Source organism: Grammomys surdaster, unplaced genomic scaffold (genome assembly GCF_004785775.1).
Source record: "Grammomys surdaster isolate TR1022 unplaced genomic scaffold, NIH_TR_1.0 149, whole genome shotgun sequence".
Classification (NCBI taxonomy): Eukaryota; Metazoa; Chordata; class Mammalia; order Rodentia; family Muridae; genus Grammomys; species Grammomys surdaster.
In genome coordinates, this window is record NW_021604607.1 from 7,842,959 (window position 1) to 7,863,954 (window position 20,996).

Below are 20,996 nucleotides of genomic sequence, written 5' to 3' on the forward strand. Positions count from 1 at the left end.
TCTCTCTCTCTCTCTCTCTCTCTCTCTCTCTCTCTCTCTCTCTCTCTCCCTCTCTCTCTCTCTCTCTCTCTGCCTCCCTCTCTCTCTCGCTCTCTCTGCCTCCCTCTCTCTGTCTCTCTTTTTTACTTTTTTCTCTTCTTTCCTTGTACTTATCCATTATGACTCCTGAAATTATGTTTTCTTCCTATTAAAAGGTGCTAACACACTGAAATGAAAGACTGAGTGTCATTGTGTGTTTCCCAGATAGCCACTACCAGGGCTTTCCTCCTAATCCTCCTAGCATGACAGCCAGGCAGAGGTTATGCCTAACTTCCAAACTGCACACCAAAACACAGGGTACTACAACTGCGCGTCCTTTTGCTCCCTTTCATTGCACACATGCAGTACCCACAGAAACCACAAGAGGGCATAGGATCCCCTGAAGATGAAGATGGTTCTGAATAGCTGTGTGGGTTCTGGGAGTTGAATCTGGGTCCTCTGCAAGAGTTACATATGCTCTTAACTGCTGAGCCGTCTATTCAACCTCTCCACTTTATCTTTTGAGTCCAAGTCTTCCCTAAACTTGGAGCTAGACATTGAGATAGATTGGCTAGCTAACAAATCACTGGGATTTTCCTGTCTCCATCCAACCTTGCACAGGGGTTGCTACATGTCCAGCTGTGCATGGCTTTTACATGAATGCTCGGAGGAGTCTGCACTCAGGTCCCCATGCTCAAGCCATAAGTCCTTACCTACTCTAGCCTACTATAAATCCATTCATATTTATTAACGTTAAGCATTAAACTAGTTTTGATCAGATAAATCTTTTGAATACTATTGACTAGACTTACACTGGGTTAATATCTCTTTTCTAAAATGCTTGGGACCAGATGTTTAATATTTTGGATTTTTTTTTTAAATTCTGTGATAGTTCCCTATATATAATAACATACCGTGTGTCTAGGACTTGAACTCAAACATGAGCCTTTTTTATGTTCTACATAAACCTTATACACAAATCCCAAAGGTAATTTTACAATATTTATTAATGTGCTTATACTTTGACCAGGACCTATCACATAAAGCCATATATGGAACTTTTTACTTGTGTCATATCAGGATTAAAAATTTTTAGATTTTGAGCATTTAGGTTTTTATAAAGTTAATATTTTCTCAAAGATAGATGTTGATTTTGTGACTAAAATTATTGTATAATTGAATTATGACTATTTCATATGAAATGTTTAATATTTGATGTCTTATATTTTAATCTCCAATGGCTTCTCTGAGAGAGGCACACTTCTATTCCAGTAGGGAAAACTTATAGATAAATATGCATGGATTTATATATGGCATGTGAATTAGTGATAAATTACACATGGAGAAATAAAAGCAAAGGAATATTGTACAGTGGGGCAAGAAGTACAGACTCCAGGTACACAGAGATGCTCTCTTTGTGATCTTAAGAAGCCACTCAAGCTGAAGGAAGGTGTGCTTATAAATTTATCTGTGTCTTTTAGATTGCTATATTCAGTATTCTTATATGAGTTCTCTAGAGCTGTGTTTTTCATAACATAGGTTTCAGTCCATTGGTGAAAGTTCAAAACCATTTTAGTTGAAAAGAACAGAAAATGTAGGCCAGACATCATCTCATGACTGTTGGATTATATATGTGCTGGGTTGTAATATGCAGTATTTTTCTTTCAGTGGCAGAGTCAGGCAAGTTTGAGGATCATTGCTATATGAAATCTAGGAACCTTTTAAACTCTTAGAAACCTTGAAAATTACTAAGAGAGAAAATTGGCTGAGCAGGTGGGAAGTTTTTAGAAATAGAATTTGGGCTACTTTATAAATTGATAAAAGAGCCTCATTTTGAAAGAAAATAGGACAATAATTCACACAGCACAATATATGTCAGCCAGACATCGAGGCTGCACCTGTGCAACCAAAACAGGTGCAAATTTTTCTGAAAATTTTAAATTAAGATAAAATTTTCTCAGTAAGATTCCTCATGTCAAAGAAAACTTTCGGAACACTTTGGTTATTGACTCATGTTAGGATTTTATAGAAATTTCACTGTAAGAGAAAAGGCTTCTAGTAGGCCAACTTAGATGAACTCGTGAGAGTAGACTTTTATTCAAAAGAGAATATAAAAGTACTGTTACTTTACTTTAAACTGTACTTTAGTAAAAGTACAGTTACAAAACTGTTCGGGTAATTGGTTCTTCAAGCAAGTCTTAGATCTGTTACCTTGTATCAGGTAATCGTGTTAAGGAGTGTACTAAGAATGCTATAATTTTGTGTGTGTGTGAGTAAGAGTTCGAATTTTCTCTGCTTAAACTAAGATTGGAATAAATTTTCTTTTACACTCAGACATTTTCTTTTGACATCTGCTAGTGTTTAATATCTAATCTAGCTCTTATGTATGTAATCATGTTGCTTTATATCCAAATATTCCATCATGGTCTGAATAGAGTACATTGGTTTCCAGAGCTTTGCCAGTAGGAAAAAAAAAGTTGAAAATAAAAGTGAAAACCAATTTATATGTACTGACTGCAGACCTCCTGCAACTGTGCTTTTACAAAGACATAAAAAAAAATGAAAAAGTGTAAGTAACCAAAGATACGTGTAAGAGGGGATATCAGAAAGTTCTCAAAGACTAAAGCTTAAGGGTAAAACACACTACCTTTCCTTCTCTTAGTGCTGAGTATAACATGGACGGCTTTTAATAATTACCTTAGAGGAAGGAGGTGATAAGTGGACCCCACTGCCTGTAGATAGTTCTCATTGCACCTCACTAACGGCCAGACAAAGAAGAATTGCTCATCTCTCCTTCAAGTCTGGGAGCTGAGATGATTTTCGGGCTGAAGATAGGAATGAGTATCACAGAAGAAGACAGGAATGTAATTGAAATAGGACTTCTCTCAGATAAGAGGTCCTATGTTTTATTTCATTGTCTCGTGCAGATGAAGCATTCCCTGATGGAGTGGGTGCATTTATGGATAACATTAGGAAAGCACAGTGTGCTTGTTGAGGGCTTGTGGAAACTAGAGACAAATGTTTGCTATTTTGGTGTTCTAAAGAGGAAATAAAGTTCTGAAAGTGTCTGTTGGATGTTTTCTTATCAGGCAAAATGATAGAAACCTCTGGAAGTCAGTGTGCACCTAGAAATTAATCAGTAGACTAGTGAACACTTGATCTCAGCAACATTCCTTGATAGTCTTTCTAGACCCTGTGAGCAAACCAGAGGTGTGGCTATGTGACTCCCTGAGGAATGTTGATTAATGTCTGGTTCAGGGCCTTAGTGCCTATCACACACACACAGGACTGGTTATTACAGTTAGATTTGGAGGTGTGCTTTTCAAATCTGTGGACACTAGAATCTGCTGGAATCAATACCTGAGAAAACTTGAAAGGCCTTGGGTTTTAGCTACAGTCTTGTCACATGAGCTATCATTTGGATAAATGACTCCTGCAGTGTTAGAAAGTGTTCAGTTAGATTTTGAAGGGATGATTTCTGAAGTTTCTTTGATTTCTGATTGTGGGCAATTCTTTTAAATAACATGAGCCATCTGAACCTTTTCCTTTTCCTTTTCCTTTAGTAGAAAAAAAATTTACTTTCTAACAAATTACCAAACTTCACAGTACAACCCAGATGTTTTTAGCTGTGTAAAACCCACAATGCTCTGAAGTCAGTACTACTTTATGTGAGGCAATGTGGTTCTCTTACTTCTTTCTCATTACTGTAACTCCTTCCCTTCTTTCTCTGTAATTACCAAGGACATCCCATGATGTCATTTTGTAGCCTCAGCTGGGCTCAAACTTGTGATCCTCCTGCCTTAGCCTTTCTCATACTGAGACCACAGGCATGTGGTATTGTGCCTGGCATAAATTACTCTTAGAACTTGGGATGGCTTCAGTTGTTTTATGGGTCTCAGCATGATCATTGTAAGTCATGACAAGGTAAAGTGATGAGGTATTTATTCTGCATTTTCTGTAGTTGCAGTCTGGGAAGATGTAAGACACTGCAGAACTTTGTTTCCTCTGACCTCTCAATATTCTGTCCTTTCCCACACTTGGTCATAAGCACTGGAATCTACTTAATAAGGCTTCTTGTTGGAATATTTGTGCTATTCAGTCAATTTTAACGTAAATTTATGTCCCTTTTGTTGAAAGGCCAGGATGCTTTTAAACATATATAGTTAAACAGACTATTTCAGCTAAAAAGAGTGGGAAAGAGGCCTAAGGAGTACATAATAAGGGGAAGAGGTGTTTTTTTTTTTTCTTTCAAAATAATGTTTGGATTTGAATTCAGTTTGACAGTTTTTGATCAAAATAAAATGTGTTTTACCAATTTTGTAACCCATGTGCTTTTGTGTCTCCAAGTCCAATTTAAATATCTGCAGGAGTTGCCCCAGCCCACCCTTAACTACATTCCCTTCTTGTAGGTCTTTGTTTATTGACTTAGATTAGAACTGGCCTAGAGCCCAGAGATGGTCACTTTGCATCTTAAGGTTTTTGGTTACAAATCTACTTTTGTTGCCAGTTCCAATACAGATTCCTGATTGTTTTTGTTAGTTTTATTGGAAGTTCTTGCCAAAGATACAGTGTAGTGTAACCAAAACAGATGTTCTATTAGACAAGTGCACATGGTGTAACAGAATGTAGATGTCGATTAAACAGCAGACTGTTGAACATCACCTTAATAAGTGATGAACTTTGGAGTTTTGTTTCTGATAACCTTTAGGTTATAGAAGAAATAGTGCCTATTTTGAACAGTTATTAACATATTTTTCTCTGCAGTTTCAATTTGGGCATCCACAATTTTATATTCTTGTAAACTGACAGTTTCCTGTGATTTTAAAATAGTAAAGAATTCATCCATCTCATGTTTATAGTTCAGTTATTTCTTAAAGCATATATATATATATATATATATATATATCTCAGATAAGCACTACTTTCTCACCTAGAGATGTTAGTATAAAGCAATAGTTTTAAAGTCTAATGCTTGTAAATAGATGAGTGGAATTATTATGTTTCCAGTGGTAATATTCTTGGTAGTGCTGGGAACCATCCTATAGGAGATAGAGAGCCTGCCTTTCAGAACTTTAGTAGCCATCCCATAGGGTCCAGGGCAGTCTATGCTGGATTCCGTGTTAGTGGGAACACAGGCATGCAGAGCACCTGGACAGATACATTAAGTCACTTTAGCATTGTTTGTTCAGGGTGCTCATGTGAGTTCTTATGAGGCTGAGGGTAAAATAATGGGACCATTTGTACTTTGAGATGAGCTCGCAGCCTCTTCCCCTTCGTGGCTTGTTGTTGTTGTTCCCCTGTGATTTCAGTTTTCCATAAGTTTTGGTCAGAGCTTTGAAAAAGAAGTGTTCTGTTTGTTATTCAGGAACATGTAAACTATTTCTTACAGCTCCTGTCTGGATCACATAGAATCACTAGTTTCTTTGCTTTGCAGTTTGTGTTAGAAGAATTCAGAATTGCAAGAATCCTTTGCTATGATCCTTTTTATTTGGTTCTGTGGGGCTTGTAGATTCCTGGACCAGAAACTCTGAGTTGAAAATAAGAGCTCTTAAATTCCCCTTATTTGTGTTTTTTGGCATAGTATGGTGGGGTTTTTATTCTAATGTGTTTTTTGTGGCTAAATCTTTGTATTAGGTGCTCCTAACTTAGCGAAATAGCACTTTTAAGTTCCCCCACATCCTCACATTTCTAAGGTTACACCCAACTTAATTCCCATTGCTTTTCTGCTTCATAGCACTTGCATATTGAAGCAACCCTAACATTTGGGTTCACATTATGATAATGAGGCTTCCAGGACATGGAGGATTAGAGGTGTCGCAGGTCTAGTTGCAGAAGAAAGTCCAGAAGCACTTGTAAAGCTTGCCTGATTGGCGGGTTGAGGTACTTTTATTTATTCACTACTCAGGCAGCATTAATCCGAATTTCATCAGCTACCTACAGTGCTGTAATTCTAGACATGACCTTGGATCTTGATTTACTTCGGCTCCGTTTTCTTTATTAATGTGCCATGAAAGAGGTACATGAAAGATAGGCAACATCAAAGCTCCTTTTAAAGTAAAATGGTTGATAGGAATTCCCTGGTATTTAACATTGTCTGTCAAATGTTTCAGCTGGTTTGCATCCTTTTACAAGCTATTGCTTGCTGCACTAAAAGAAATTTAAAGCAGTTGTCTCAAGTGTTCATGGGACAAAGTGGGGGTGGGGTAGTAGGGATGGAGGTGGCCATGGTAGTGATGGGGACTGAGTCAGAGAGCAGAGTAAATTCGAGGTAAGAGCGTGCTCTCCCAGATCTGCTTCTCCTAGCCTCATTCCATGCTTCCTGGTGTGCCAGGGGGCTTCAAATCAGAGCGCTGCCTTGATTCAGTGGAGCAAGCATGGACCTTGGTTATCAGAAGGTTGAAGAGTGGCCAAAGAAAACCCTTAGACTTCTGTGACAGACTTAGTAAAAGGCAATGTCAATATCTTTTCCGGAGATTGTTTAAACAATTGAACTTCACAGCCTGTTTATTCTTTACTGCTTCATGAGAAACGGAGTCTGAAGAAAGGCCAAAGGAAGTGGAATCCAGAGAAGGCTAGCCATGTGTTGTTGTGGACTATACTTCCTGTAGATATATCTCTTAGAGGCTGAGAACTCCCTGAGGATAAATGTTTGAAGGGAGAACTTATTGTAGCTAAGTTTTGAACTTTTGTTTTTGTTTTGCAAATGATGATTGGGTTTTGTCCCTCCCTAAGAGGAAACACGTCAAAGCTGTGTACTTCTAAGGCTCTCACCAGTTTCCCAGGATTTATACCCACCATCTTTACTATAAACTTTCCTCATTCAAATAGAAAATAGAAATTATGGCCTGCTTTAGAAAGTGATATTTGTCTTCAGACTTTTATTTTGAACATATCAGCATAACATTGACTTGTAAAAGTCTTTTACAATCTATTGCAGTAAGAGCTCTTGTTAGCAGTATGTGTTACCATATATTTGCATCTAAGTAAAGTACTGTAAAATTATTGTTTGTGATTTAATCTATACATTTGAAAGATTTATTTATTTTATGTGTTGTATGAGTTTATATGTACTGTGTACATGCAGGTGCCCAAGGTCAGAAGAGGGCATCAGATCCCAAGGAAGTAGGCTTACAAGGGGTTGTGGGCTGCCTGATGGTACTGGGAACTGAACTCAAGTTCTCTAAAAGAACAGTAAGCTTTCTTAACTGCAGAGCCATGTCTCTAACCCCCAATTACTATATTTTTATACTCTATAATTTTTGTGCACTTATCTGATTATTTTTATTCATATATGATGGGAAAATAAATTTCAACTGAGGCCTAGTCTTGGAAGTTTATTGGACTAAAGATTTAGCTTGTAGAATATAGGATACCCACACTTGAGTGACATGCAGCACTTTAGTAACAGCCTTTCCCAGAAAAGCAGATTATTTTGACACTCTGTAATGATCAACACAAACTGAACTGCTGAGCTCTCCTTTGGGGGCTTATGAAGGAGGATAGCTTAGTCAATGTGAGGGTGAGCATATGTGCAGTTTATTTGGGGGTCAAAATGTGATGAAGAAAGACAGATGGGAGAGGTACATCTGGCTCACTTGCCAATAAAAGCAATGTAAACTTTGTTGCCATCATTGCCATATTCCGTGTGTGGCTCTTTGTTTGTCTGTCAAAGAGTAGCCCCTGGGGTAAGAAAAGTGAAGGCTGTAGAGATATTTCTGTTTCCATTGCCTTGATATGTAGACTGGCCTCAAACACAGTTATATTCCTTTAGCTTTCAGAGTGCTGCACTATTGATGTGTGACATCATGCCCCACAGGAGGTTTCTGGCTTATTATAGTCACAGACAGTGAATCAGTGTACCTTAGAAAGCACTGTTTTCTTTTTGTTGCTATTTATTTAAGATTCTGGAGTTTTGTGTATCCTACCTTATTGAGGATCAACATAGTTAAAGCACATAAATTCATCCCAGTATCATGTATGTTGTTGTTCAAACATTCTAACTGCAAATTATTCTGGATTGACAAGTGTTATTATAATCAAGGATCAGGAAGTGATATTTATAGTTTGCTTGGTAGTAAGCAATTAGAACTTGCAAATGGGCCATCAGCTTGGCAGCTATCACTATATCAGAAGACTGATTCATATATCATATTGGTGTCTTAGTTACTTTTCTCTACACTGTTACCATAGAGCTGACAGAAGAGAATTTAAGGGAGGAAGGTTATTTTAACTCTTGGTCTGAGGAGCTAGGGCCCATCCTGGCAGTCGGAAGGCGTGGATGTGGACATGGAAGGTGACTGGTAACACGGAGTCAGCCACAGTCAGGTGGAGGGAGACGAATGCTCACGCTCATCTGGCATGACTTCGACTTTTCACCACTGTATTCAGTTCCGATTCCTTTCCCGCTGCTAACCACATTCACATAGCCAATCCTCAGTGATGCTGCCTTCACAGACACATGCTGCCGTGCTATACGATCCTGGTAAGTGCTATACGATCCTGGCAAGTGCACAGCCTTGATTACCTAAAATTATTATGGTTCTTTAAATATTTTCGTTTCTTCTTTCAGCATAGTGATTTTCATGAGTCTGAGGATTATGAAGAACCATAAGAACGTTGATAGACTTCCTCTTAATGCATTACAGGTTTAAATTAGGTAGTTACATTTTTTGAAACCATATTGATGCTGCCTTCATTAAAATTGCTGTTTTCCACTTGGTATGTTAAGTCACTTTCAGTAATGTTATTTGAGGTGTTTCCGACTTAGAACGCATTTGTTGGCATTGCCAAAACTTGGTGTCTGTAAATCCTTCAGTAAGGAGACATACTTACAGAATGTTCCATCCCTGTTTGAACCATAACTTCTAAGTGTATCATTCAGGGTCCTGGGCTGTTTTTCAATTGGAATTAACTAGTTTTACAAAAGAAAGAATGCCTGGTGTCTTTAGCTCTTCTCCTTTGGGGGTTCTATACCTTTCAAGTCTTTTGAGACCTTCTTACATCTCATTCTCACTAAGAGGTGCTGCTTTTAGATATTTTACATTTCAGTGGGAAAAGCAATAATTAAAATCTGAGCTAAAAATTGAGTGTTTTTGATTTAGAAGAATTTAGCTGGGTACAGAAAGACTTGTAATGTTTTCCATCTTTTCTACAGATTCATTCTCATTCTCTCTCTCTCTCTCTCTCTCTCTCTCTCTCTCTCTCTCTCTCTCTCTCTCTGTCTCTCCCCTCTCCCCTCCCCCCCCATACACTCTGTGTTAGTGATTCCTTTGTTATTTTGCTGATGGCTCCTTTTTGCAGATAGAACCCTGTTGCATGTAATATTCTGGGACTTGCTTTTCCCTCATGAAGATTATTCTAGGGAACTTTACTCAACTTTTCAGATCAAGGATTGACATTTTTCTCATTCCTGAGTTTATACAGAGAGACCCCAAGAAGAAGATGAAGACAGCTCACCTGGGGATGTCTAAGGGATGCTTCTGCAATGTCTCAGATCTTAGATCTTGCAGATTTGATTTACCTCTACTCATCTTCATCCACATTACTGCCTCCCTGCTTTCTCTCTTTTACCTTTCCTTAGTGCTTGATGGGAAATGTACAATGTATCTCTCTTCTTGAATTCCATATCCTGCTAGAAGTTTCTGGCATGTCAGAACTGAAGTGTTTCCTTGGAATTCTTGAGCATAGGTGAGTGCTCGGGATGCAGGGTCACCAATGCTTCACGTTTATGAGTATCTTCAGGAGTCTTCTGGGTAGAACAGACAGCTGCCTTCTCTTTTGACTCTCACACTGCATCTACTCATCCACTTATTGGGAACCTCCATCTGTGCTAGGCTGGGAGGACATGCAGACTGAGTACACCTTGTCCAGTGTGAACATGACTTTAGTTCTGCAGCAATGCCTGAGTTCTAGCTTAGTAGCTCCATACCCCTATGCTCACTCCCTAGAGATAGCATGGCTCTGTAGCTCAGGCTGTCTTGCTGCCCTTCTGCAGAGTGTGAGTTTTTGGTTAGCATGCTTTGTCTGCACTCTTGCACTGCTCCCTCACTACTGAAGTTATATGCATGTAAGCATTTCCCTCCACCCACAGGTGTTGTCTTCTCTGCTGATTCTTTTCTCTTCATAGTCTTCTCCACTGAGCTAACATTCATTACTCAATCATCCAGGTCTCTTTGAAATGGAAACAGTAAGATGACCTATTTTGTAGGATTTTTTTGTTTTTGAAGATTAAAATGAGTAAGGTGTTATACTCAGAATAGTTCTTGGTATGTAGTATGGTCAACAACTATGAGTTGCTATTGTTTGTTGACCAAATGTATAGTGTAGATTATTATTCCACTGTTTCTTTCTTGGAATTCCCTTTCTTTAGTCCTCCCTATGGCAATTTTGCCAGAGCCTCCAGAGCCTCTGGCCCACTCCATCCCCCATGTCATTCTCTTAGGGATATCAGGTTGGAATTAAACTTACCTCCTCTAAGTTCCCCCAAAAAACCTTGTATATGTTTTCCTGAGAGGCTTCATTTATACTACACCTGGATATATGGTATTAGCTTAGAGGATCGTTTATAACCAGTGAGTCTGTATTATTCATCCTTTCAGAATAGTAACTGTCCTGTCCAATTTGGCAGTCTTAGGTTTGAATTCATTTAAGCTGCCCACTTCCCTCTGTTGCCTGTGTATATTATATGTACACACACACACACACAAAACCTTTTAGTAAAGACATTTTCCGAAGTCTTTGACAAATGCAAAAGACCTAAATGGTATGCTTTCTAGGTTAAAACCTAGTGTTATTTACAAATTTTAAAATGTTTTGAAAACATTATAGAGGTTCTAGGGAATGTCTGCCTGGAATACATAAGGTACTGAGGTATGGACTCCTCAGTACCATATAAACTGGGTATGCTGGCGTATGCCTGAGATTCATCACTGAGGAGATGGAAGCAGGAAGGCCAGAAGTTCATAGTCATCTTCAGCTGCAGAGCTGTCAGCCTGAGCTGTTTTTACCCTGTCTTAAAAGGAGTCACTGAAATAACGGGGGCAGTGGCGTGTACCCAATGAATACCCAATGAGCTGTGTACCCAACACTTAGTTCAGGATGAAATACAAGCCCATTGGAACTCCTTTGTCTGTCTTGCTTCATGTTTCCCATCTAGCATACAGATATTCCTACCCTCCATGTTCTGTGCTAATGATTCCTTTGCTATTTTTGCATGATGGCTCCCTTTTCAAATAGAACCCCGTTGCATGTAATATTATAGGACTTCCATTTTCTTCTTGGAGATAATTTTACATTTTTAATAGTGCCTTGTGTCTATACATAGATCTGTGGTTCGTTCACTTTTGGGGCTGTCTTGCATAGTTATACATATCTTTCTATTTTAGGGTTGATGGAGATTTGAGTCACTTTCGATATTGTTTTTTGAGGGCCAACATTATTTATTTATTTTTCTAAATAATAGTTTATTGAGATAAAAACACACACTTATAGTTCTTCCATTTGAAGTATACAAGTCAGTGTTTGTAATACATTCACAAACAATGCAGGTGTCACCACATCAATTTAGAAAGCATTTGATTATCCTAAAAAGAGTCCTGGATACTTTGCTATCACTCCCTCCCCACTCTAAGCAGTCGCTGCTGTGATGTGTATCTGCTAAAGCTACACATGTCAAAGCTGTAGTCCCAGTGGTGAAAGCTTTATTTTAATAATGTTTGATAGTTTTAGAGTATATGTTTTTTACTTCCTATATTAAAGTTACTCTTAAATATTTTGCTATTTTTGATGTTATTATAAGTGAAATATTTTAAATTTTGTCTTTGGAATTTTTTGCAAGCATGTAGAAGTACAATTGGTTTTTATAACTGATTATCTTGCAGTCTTGCTGAATGTATACACACATACACACATACATATATATGTATATACTATTCCTTTGGATTTCCTTTTTCTAAAAATTTGAGTTTTTAATTTTGTGTGTATATGCATGTAAATGTATGTGTATTTGGGGTTCATGTGAATGTGTGTGGGCACCATACTTGTGTATTGCTGTGTGGAGGCTGGAGGATGGCACTGAGTGCTATTTTCTTCATCACTGTTAACTTTATACACTGCAGGAGGCTCTCCCTTTGAACTCAGAGCTCAGTGATATGGCTGGTCTAGCTATCCAGCTTGTTCCAAGGGCCCCTTGTCTTCACTTCCCAAGCTCTGGGATCACTGGCAAGCCCCACACGTGGGTGTTGAGGATACAAACTCTAGTAGTCATCACACCTCTATAAGATAAGCACTTTACCCACTGAACCATCTCCCTAGCCCTCCTTTGTCTTTCTTTATACACAATCATGACATCTGCCCATGGAGATAGTTTCAGTTCTTTTCCAGTGTGGATGTCTTTTCTTTTTCTTAACCAATTGCCTTGGCTTGAATTCCCAGTGCAATAACAAGTATTCTCAACTTGTTCCAATATCAGGGATAATGTTCCAATCTTTTACTATTAAATACATTAGCTTTGGGGTTTTGCTTTGCTGGCTGAAAAGAACCCTTTGTACGCATGAGAAAACGTTGCCTTTTTGTTCTTAATGGTGTCCCTTTTGCATCTAGTCTGCTTAAGTCTGAATTCTACTCTGTCATTTAATTAATTATTTTGGATTTGATCAGGTCATCTCTTTGTATTTTCTTTATATTTAAGCTTGAGTTAATATAGTTAATATAGTTAGGAGAGAGGTCACCACCATGCAGCAGAGCAAATTCTGTCCTCTTGAGAAGGAGAAATGTTGAATCTAAAGTTAAAATTTGAGAAAAATGAAGAAGTAGGGGTGTGTGTGTGTGTGTGTTGACAAGTACTTTACCCACTGAGTCATCTCACTAGCCAAAACAAGTAGTTTTATTTTTTTTAAACTCACATTAATGTATATAGTTCAACCAATAGAATTACAAAACTTTCTTTTAAAAATGATTAATATTTCATATACTATGTATATGTATTCTAGATTGGGAATGTATGTGTGGATGCAGGATCTAGAAAGCCAGGAGGATAAGATCCTCTGGAGCTGGAGTTCTAGATGGTCAGGAGACCACAACTTGGTGCTGGGAACTGAGCTTGGCTTCTTTGTAAGAATGCTGCATGCCATTAAGTGCCTAGCCTTCTCTCCAGAGCTCCCAGATTTTCTTTTGGCCCATCAAACACTAGACTTAAAGAGTAAGATAAATATGTTCAATATGAGTAAAGAAATGCATCTGAACGAATTAATCTTGAGAGTTAGGGGACAAGGAAATCATACTTATCAAATATACCTTTTGTAACCTTGCAGTGCCAGCGCCGGGGCCTTGCAAGCATCACAAATCAGAAACTCTGGTCTCTGTGTGCTTTCCATGACTGCTGCCACCTCTGCTTCCTCTTCAAGCCTTGATAAAGTCAAATCTGCTGTTTTTTTCTGGAGAAATTATAAAATGGCAACTATAGGTTTTTTAAAAGCTCACTTTCACTGTTTGTAACTTGTTGGCTTATTAATGTAAATGAATTAAGTCACATAGGCACTTGCGTTTAGGCCTTGTTCTTTGACTGTAGCCAACTTCTTTATATAGAAAACTGTCAAGGCATTTCTTATGGTCCATGCCTTTCCAAACTGTCTCTTTACAGTCCATCCTCAGCACAGAGAGGCTGTTGCCTTGTTTGATTCCTAAGAAAGCCTGGACATGTTGTAGAAGTGTAAAGTGGAAGATTACTACTTTATGCTTCCCTCTGGTTCCCAGCAAGGCACTATGGATTACAGAAATGAAAGGCGTGGCCTGAGGCCCTGAACCTCTGCCAGCCTCTTTTATTCTCTTTCCCAAAGCAAGCAACTGACTGTAGCAGCTACCTTTCTAGCTCCACATTACTGGGTAAAACTGCTTTGCCTGTTTGTTTTTTGAGGTAGAGTCTCATGCTGGCCACTAGTTTGTTATGTAGCCAAGGCTATACTTAAATTCCTGATCCTCTACTGCCTCTCCCCTCCCAATCAGTGTTATTATAACAGGCCACATGTGGCTTCATCATGTTCGTTGAATGATTTCTCTTAAGATTATCTCAAATAGCAATGTTCAAGTAAATTGAGGGGTGATAATGGTGATAATTGCTTAGATACTCAGGAAACTCTTTGAAGAGACAGCGTGGACTAAACTAATTAACAAAGAGGTGTAGTAGAGACAAGTGAGAGTTCGCATTCCAAGCCAGCTTTGATAGTTTGCTAGTTTTGTATCCCTGGGTAAATGATCTAACCATCAGTTTTCTGAGTTGTAAAAATAGAGGCGATAACAATACTAATAGGATTATTATGGAGGCTAAATAAATTAATCCATTTCAGTAAGTCTGAGACACTATTAATTAAGACACGCCATATTTATACAACTATTAAAACCCTGCCTATTAAAGTGTCATTGTACTTTCTCATCACCAAGAGCTTTTAGAATCGTCTAGACATAAATTTTTATCATAGATTACTCTCATAATAAAAATGTTAAAATAAGATCAGCCAAATTATTTCTGAAATTCTATATGTATTCAAAGACTCAGTTGAGGTTGAAGTTTGCCTTTGAGTCAGCAGGCGATTTCTGACAAATTAATGCAGGGAGGCTAGGCTATAGACTTGCTCAAAGCCTGTCGCAGCAGCCCCTCTTTGCTCTGGAGTAGCTTTCATCTCTTCTGAGGGATTGAGTAGCTTTTCTTGCTCTGAGTTACTGTGCTGTAACCTACTTGTTATAGACTGGCCTCTCACTACAACATTTTTCAGTGAAAATTCTCACTAAAGAGAAAGTTGAATCTTAGAAAAATTGAAATTAAGCAAGCATATCACAAAGCAATATAAACACAGAAATAGTAGCAGTTAGTAAATAAAATAGATGTCAAAACAGAGCTAACTATTGAAAAGTTAGAGTTACCATGGCAAATCAATGGGGGAAATAGGGCTTAATGATGTCTGAATGGACTTAATAAAATATTTAAATAATATTCTCTACTACTGAGTGTTAGTGGGCTAGAGACACTTATGACTTAGGGATCCACCAACCTTTCTGGAGAGCTCATTGTCTGTGAGTTTGAGCTTTGCTGCTGCTGCTGCAGTGTATGTTACTAGCAGGCTGCACACAGCTTTAACTGTTGGGTTTTGTACTTTAAACTTAAGGATGACTAAATACATGCATGGAGAGTTCCATTGGTGAAAGGGGCATTTGGTCATGTGTTCACTGATGTGTCTCCAGGGATAGAGCAGTTGCCTAGCACATGCTAACTCACTTGAGTATTTAATAACTAAGTATATTCTACATAACCAGGGCTTGTGGGTACTAGGGTATTTTGTTTTGCATTTATATTTGCAAAATGGCTTTTCCTTCAGAGCCACTTTGTAATTTCTGTCAGTTTTGTGTGTGTGTGTGTGATTTATCATTTTAAAAATAATGCTTGCTTTGGTAAAATTAAAATGTTATACCTATGGACTTTATATACTAAGAAAATAAGGATATTATTGTTGCTTTGAGGAAATATGGGCCCCTGCAGGTAGTTTAAAAGATAGATAATAGGCCAACAAACACTACAGAAATTTAATATGTATCCCACCATTCAGGAGTAATAATCATTGTTACATTGGTGGACTGGATTCTAGATTTGCCTCTGTTCTGCTGGTGTGTTTGTTATATAACTTGATATTAATAGTATCCATCTTTTTCTTCACCATTGTGTTATACATAATAATTAAGGATCTGTGAGCAGCATTTTATTATGTTTATTTTGTGGTTGATTTTCCTAATGTGGACTTTTTGACAGAGAGTTAAGCGCGTGATTTTGCCAATCAGAATAAAACCAATTGCTAGTTATCCTTAATATTGTTTTTTGAAAAATAGTAACGTACTATCTTGTATTCTTATGTATATATCTGGAATGTTCATTTTGTCCTCTTTTTAAGAATGAATGATTCTCCATTTAATCCTTCATCCAATTTTTATATACGATAATTTATCCTCAAATCCTATTCTTGAAGTGAATCTAATAGGCGCCCAGTACTTTGAAATGAGCTCATTGGAGATGTTTTCACTGTTTGACTGTTCAAAGTCAAGACTGAATACTTGGCTAGGAGTCTTTTATGTGGGATAGAAAAGATGACAGACTTCAAGGATAGGTCCAGGGTCGCAGAAAAAGATCACAGGTATTCTCCAGGACTCCCTTTAGAATTTCTCTTTGGGAATGGCCATGCCACAGCTATTTAGCAGTGGTGATTATGAGAAGATCAGTTTATGACCTGCCTCTTTGTGGTGGCAGAAGTGATAGAGGTGGTGGTGGTATTGGTGGTGGTTGAGGTAGTGGTGGTGGAGGTGGTGATAGTGTTTCTTCTTCATGGTTAGCAGTGACTTTTCTGTGTAGAGGTAACTTAGAAATATCACAGTATTTACATGAGCTTTCATATCTTTTGTGTTTTCTTCACAGAGTTTACTTTGGTCCCACACTTGCCTATTATGTCAGTGGTGAGATACAAGAGGAAAGAAAAGGCCTGTTTGTTGTTGAAAGGCCCACCCTTCCACAGCTCACCCTTCCACAGCGCACCCTTCCACAGCTCACCCTTCCACAGCTCACCCTTCCACACAGCTCGCCCTTCTACAGCTCACCCTTCCACAGCTCACCCTTCCACACAGCTCGCCCTTCCACAGCTCACCCTTCCACAGCTCACCCTTCCACAGCGCACCCTTCCACAGCTCACCCTTCCACAGCTCACCCTTCCACAGCTCACCCTTCCACACAGCTCGCCCTTCTACAGCACACCCTTCCACACAGCTTGCCCTTCCACAGCTCACCCTTCCACAGCTCACCCTTCCACACAGCTCACCCTTCCACAGCGTTCCCTTCCACACAGCGCACTCTTCCTCTCTTGTTCTCACTATGTGGTCTCTTTCTTAACTGGATATTTTGCGACAGCATTTCCAAATGGCCCATGTTGGTCTCACAGTAATGGTTTTCCTAAGTAGTGCTGGGATTACAAGTATATGTCTGGTTATCTAAGAGTCTCAGACAGTTTGTTTCTTTGGTTATAAATTCAGGTTGTTAAGGTTTTAAAAGAAAATCAGAAATCTTGCCCTTTGTTGATATTAAAGCTTATACCTGAACACTTTTACTGACTAATAAGTCACGTGATCGAACTAACTTCTACTGTGATGTGCTTAGAGGTGAATCAAGGTTGATTTTAGTAAAGGTTTAATTCAGACTGTAGTGCAGTGCTGCTTGTGGAGTACCTCTGTACCTCTTCACGTTCAGTTCTCAGACTAACCCCCTGGTTGTAGTAAAGAATCGGAGGAAGGGAGACTGAAGGCCAGCTTCTAAATCCAGTCTGTTTCTGTACACCCTTCAGCCTCTTCCCTGTCACATTCAGGTGTGGAGCAGCGGTCAGAGGGTTTGGAAAGAAACAAAAAGAAACTTTTTTGTTCTCTAAGTGAGAACAGATGGATTTGTTTGTTTCTCAGCATTAGGAAATTTTCTTACCTTATTTATAGTGTGAGAGCCAGAGTGCCTTCAGATCTATTCCAGGTTCTCCTCTGGAAAGGACCTGGGACCCTGTGTCCTGAACTCTTTCAAATAATTTTAAAACTTACTAAAGTTGTAAGATGTAATGCCTTCTCAGAATCTTTCATCTTCTTTAACATTTTGGAGTTCAAAATGAACCTAATTTTTTTCTGTGCTATTTGAAACTGATGATTTCATTAACTGGTCAGGTTCTTGTTTGTTTTTTAAGGTGCATTCTGAGTGAATCTTCCAGAGTGATTGTCATCTTAGTATATGACAGGTTTATGTGTCATGTCATTATCTTCTGACAATTTGTGAGCCTGTGATCTTAGTCAATGTCATGAAATAGTCACTGAGAATTACCTGTGGACTGGCACTCCATTACATGACGAAGAAAGCAGGGGAAGAGATGGGAAGCCTGTTCGGCACATCTGGTGTGCTGTCCTGTGACCATGGTTCTGTTGAAACAGAGGCTGAGTGTGACCGATAGTGCATGACCTGAAAGGACGGCATCTGAAAGCGGAGCTTGACTGCTGCCTTTCCGGGTGTGCTTCCTGAGCTGGGCTGTGCTGTGCTGGCAGCCTGTGAGCCTGGCTGTGTGCTTGGCTGGCCCTCAGCATGGGGCTTGTACTGCTTCTCACTTCTCAACAGAAGCTACATTTAGCTTAAGGTGTAAGCTCTCTTTCTTTCCCCCAACCAAACATGAAGGACTTGTGTTTCCATGATTAGCATAAATATGATATAGGAATAAGGAAAGGTATTGTTCACTTACATAAATTCTGAATAGATATGCTGAAGTTAAAAGCTTATAAAAGGAGAGGCAAGCATTTGCTTTACCAGTGATTCCTTTGCATTGTAAAGATTTTACTTTGTATTCAGATAGTTGGTTAGCTCCCATGTTGCATATAAAATGCACTGAGAAGGAAATTTGAGTTATGAAAATACTTAGGAAAAATAGATTTTCCTGAATCTACCCACACATAAAAGGGAAGCTTTAATCTTTATCTTTGAGTCCAAAGTCTCAGTTATCCTACAGAAATAACAACAAACTCAGTACACATCGGCATAAAAATCCCTGAATTTAGTGTGTCAGAAACAGGCTGTTCTTTAAATTTTTAAAATATCGTTTGTTATCAAATAAGTAAAACTTTCATGTTGGTGAGATTCTTCTCTATAGATGCAGATTGGCTTGTCATTGCAGAGGTGATAGTTATCCTTCCTTACTCACACTATACTGAAGGTTTCTGCACCTAGAATTGGGTCAGTGGGAAGACTCTGAATACATACAGGTCATGCAAATGAAGGTAAACCAAAACACGTATGTCTTATAGGTGGAAAACTGGAGAAATAGGGTAAATCCAATTAAAATGTTGTTTTCTTTAAATAGTCATCAGGTTAGAAAATTGCTCAGGAAAGCCATGTCCTAACCAAGAGAACCTCTTTGTCAAAGCTGTGGGATGTGAAGCTGCCCTGCCAGAGTTGGACATGGCAGTGCACCTCAGACTCTTTGCTGGGTAAGGGAAAACAGGAAACAGCCATGCTGTGCACCTCAAAGAGCCCTTGTGTGGGTATTTAAACATGAAAGGAGATTGGCATTGAAGTCTGTGATCACGTCAAACATTTGTAATTGAAGGTGGCTGTTGAAAATAATTCTTTACATAACTGAGTTCTCAAACTCTTGATGAGGTAAGTAGATTGAATAGCGAATGGTCTGTTTGTCATCGCTTGAGCCACAGAACTGGGAAATCTGCTACCTGGAAAGAGACCTTAAAAGACATAAGTACAGAAAAGTGTTTGATAATTCAAGTCAAGGGGCTTTTTGTGAAAAATGTGGAAGGGATATATGCCCAGGAATGTATACCCTTGGGTTTTTGCTATTAACCCCATCCCTTGCAACAGTAAGGACCACTTTAATTATCTGGTGTAGTGCATCAGATGTTTTTTGCCAAATCATTAGTTAGATATCACCTTGAGCATGCTTCATATAAAGTCGTATTCTGAGAGTCTTATGTCTTGTCTAATGCTTGTCTTCCTAGCCTTAGAAATAATTTTTTAGAGCTTTGTTGGGGAAGATTGTGAATAGTCATAGATTTTTTTTCCAGTACTTGTGTGAATAAATTATAAATGCACCATAAAAGCTCACTCTGTCCTGTGAGTGAGTTGACCTCCAAGGAGTGTGTATCCAGTCTGCACAGTATCCTGCAAACAAGTGGACACTTCAGCTCTGTAGTCTGAGTGCTGAGAAGCTTTTGTAAAACAAGGCGAGCAGGAGGAAATGCTTTTCTTAGAGAAATGTATGTGTTCATCCAAGGCAGCAGAGAACATTAAATGACTTGTGGCAGATTTTATTTTCTCCCAGCCCCTTCCCTAACTTGAAATTTAAATTGGTTATTGTACTAAGGGATAGGTGCACTGACCTTGTCAGAAGAGTGAATGAGGCTGCATTTGACTTGGGTTTGCTAGTTCACAGTACTCAGGCATATTTGGATCTCTAGCCTTGGCTTCTGACAGTGCCGTAATCCTAGGCAGCCATTCACCATGAAAACACTTGTGTTTCTCCTTTCTTTTTGTGTTTGTTCATTTGAAAAGCCTTTCAGTGGGAATTGCAGCCTGCGTGTGATTATAGCTATCAGTAGCACTTAAACTAACTGCTGAGATGAAACTTTCCTTTTTGGACCCTGCTAATTTCACATACTAAGAGAAATGCACACCCCCTCCCTTCAGAAGCCCATCTTTGCTAATTGGTAGCTGCTCTTTGGATTGAGCTTAGATTCCTTAGGGACAACATTTGATAGAATAATTTTTGACATTTTAATTTGACAAGAAACAATTCAGGGAACGAATTTAGACATGTGCCTGAAATGGAGGCTTCTCTCATGACTGAGCCAGTGTGGGAACTGCCTTTTGAAAGTCGCTGCGAGCCACTACATAGGCAAGTCCCAGCTGCTTGGCCAGCTTTTGTGTAGGTGATTGCTCAAAGATATACATTGCAGGACATTTTTTGCTGATACTAGACTATAGGTGGAACAGACAATGCATTAAATTCTTTGTGATGAAAGCTTTGCAGAAGGACAGTAAGTTGATGTATACAGCATATAAAATTCATGTCCTGTTTTCCATGTGTTTTCCATAGCGTAGTTTTTAAAGCTTTTTGTAGGGCAAGGTTGGAGCCCAGTGCCCCACGTGAGCAGGTACTCTGCCCAGGAGGCAGCTTGGCCGATGCTCTTCTTGACATAGCACTTTTAATATCCCTCCTCTTGAAAATGGTAAAGTAGATTAATTTCAGCAACAGATTATTTGTGTGTGTTTCCGTGACTTAATACGGAAAACAATGACGTTAAACCTTGAGGCAACTACAGAGTAGACACATTAGACACACATTTTCTGTCTCTGCATATTCCTCATTTGTCACATTTTGTTTCTTATCTACTTGATGTGATTAGAAATGAAAAACTCT

The 20,996-nt window shown here is 38.8% G+C and overlaps 1 protein-coding gene across 1 annotated transcript in view; it reads left to right on the forward strand.

Moving 5' to 3' along the window:
* The window catches only part of Srbd1 (S1 RNA binding domain 1), a 169,336-nt gene that overhangs the window by 48,638 nt on the left and 99,702 nt on the right, over positions 1-20,996 (forward strand). The window lies entirely within an intron of this gene.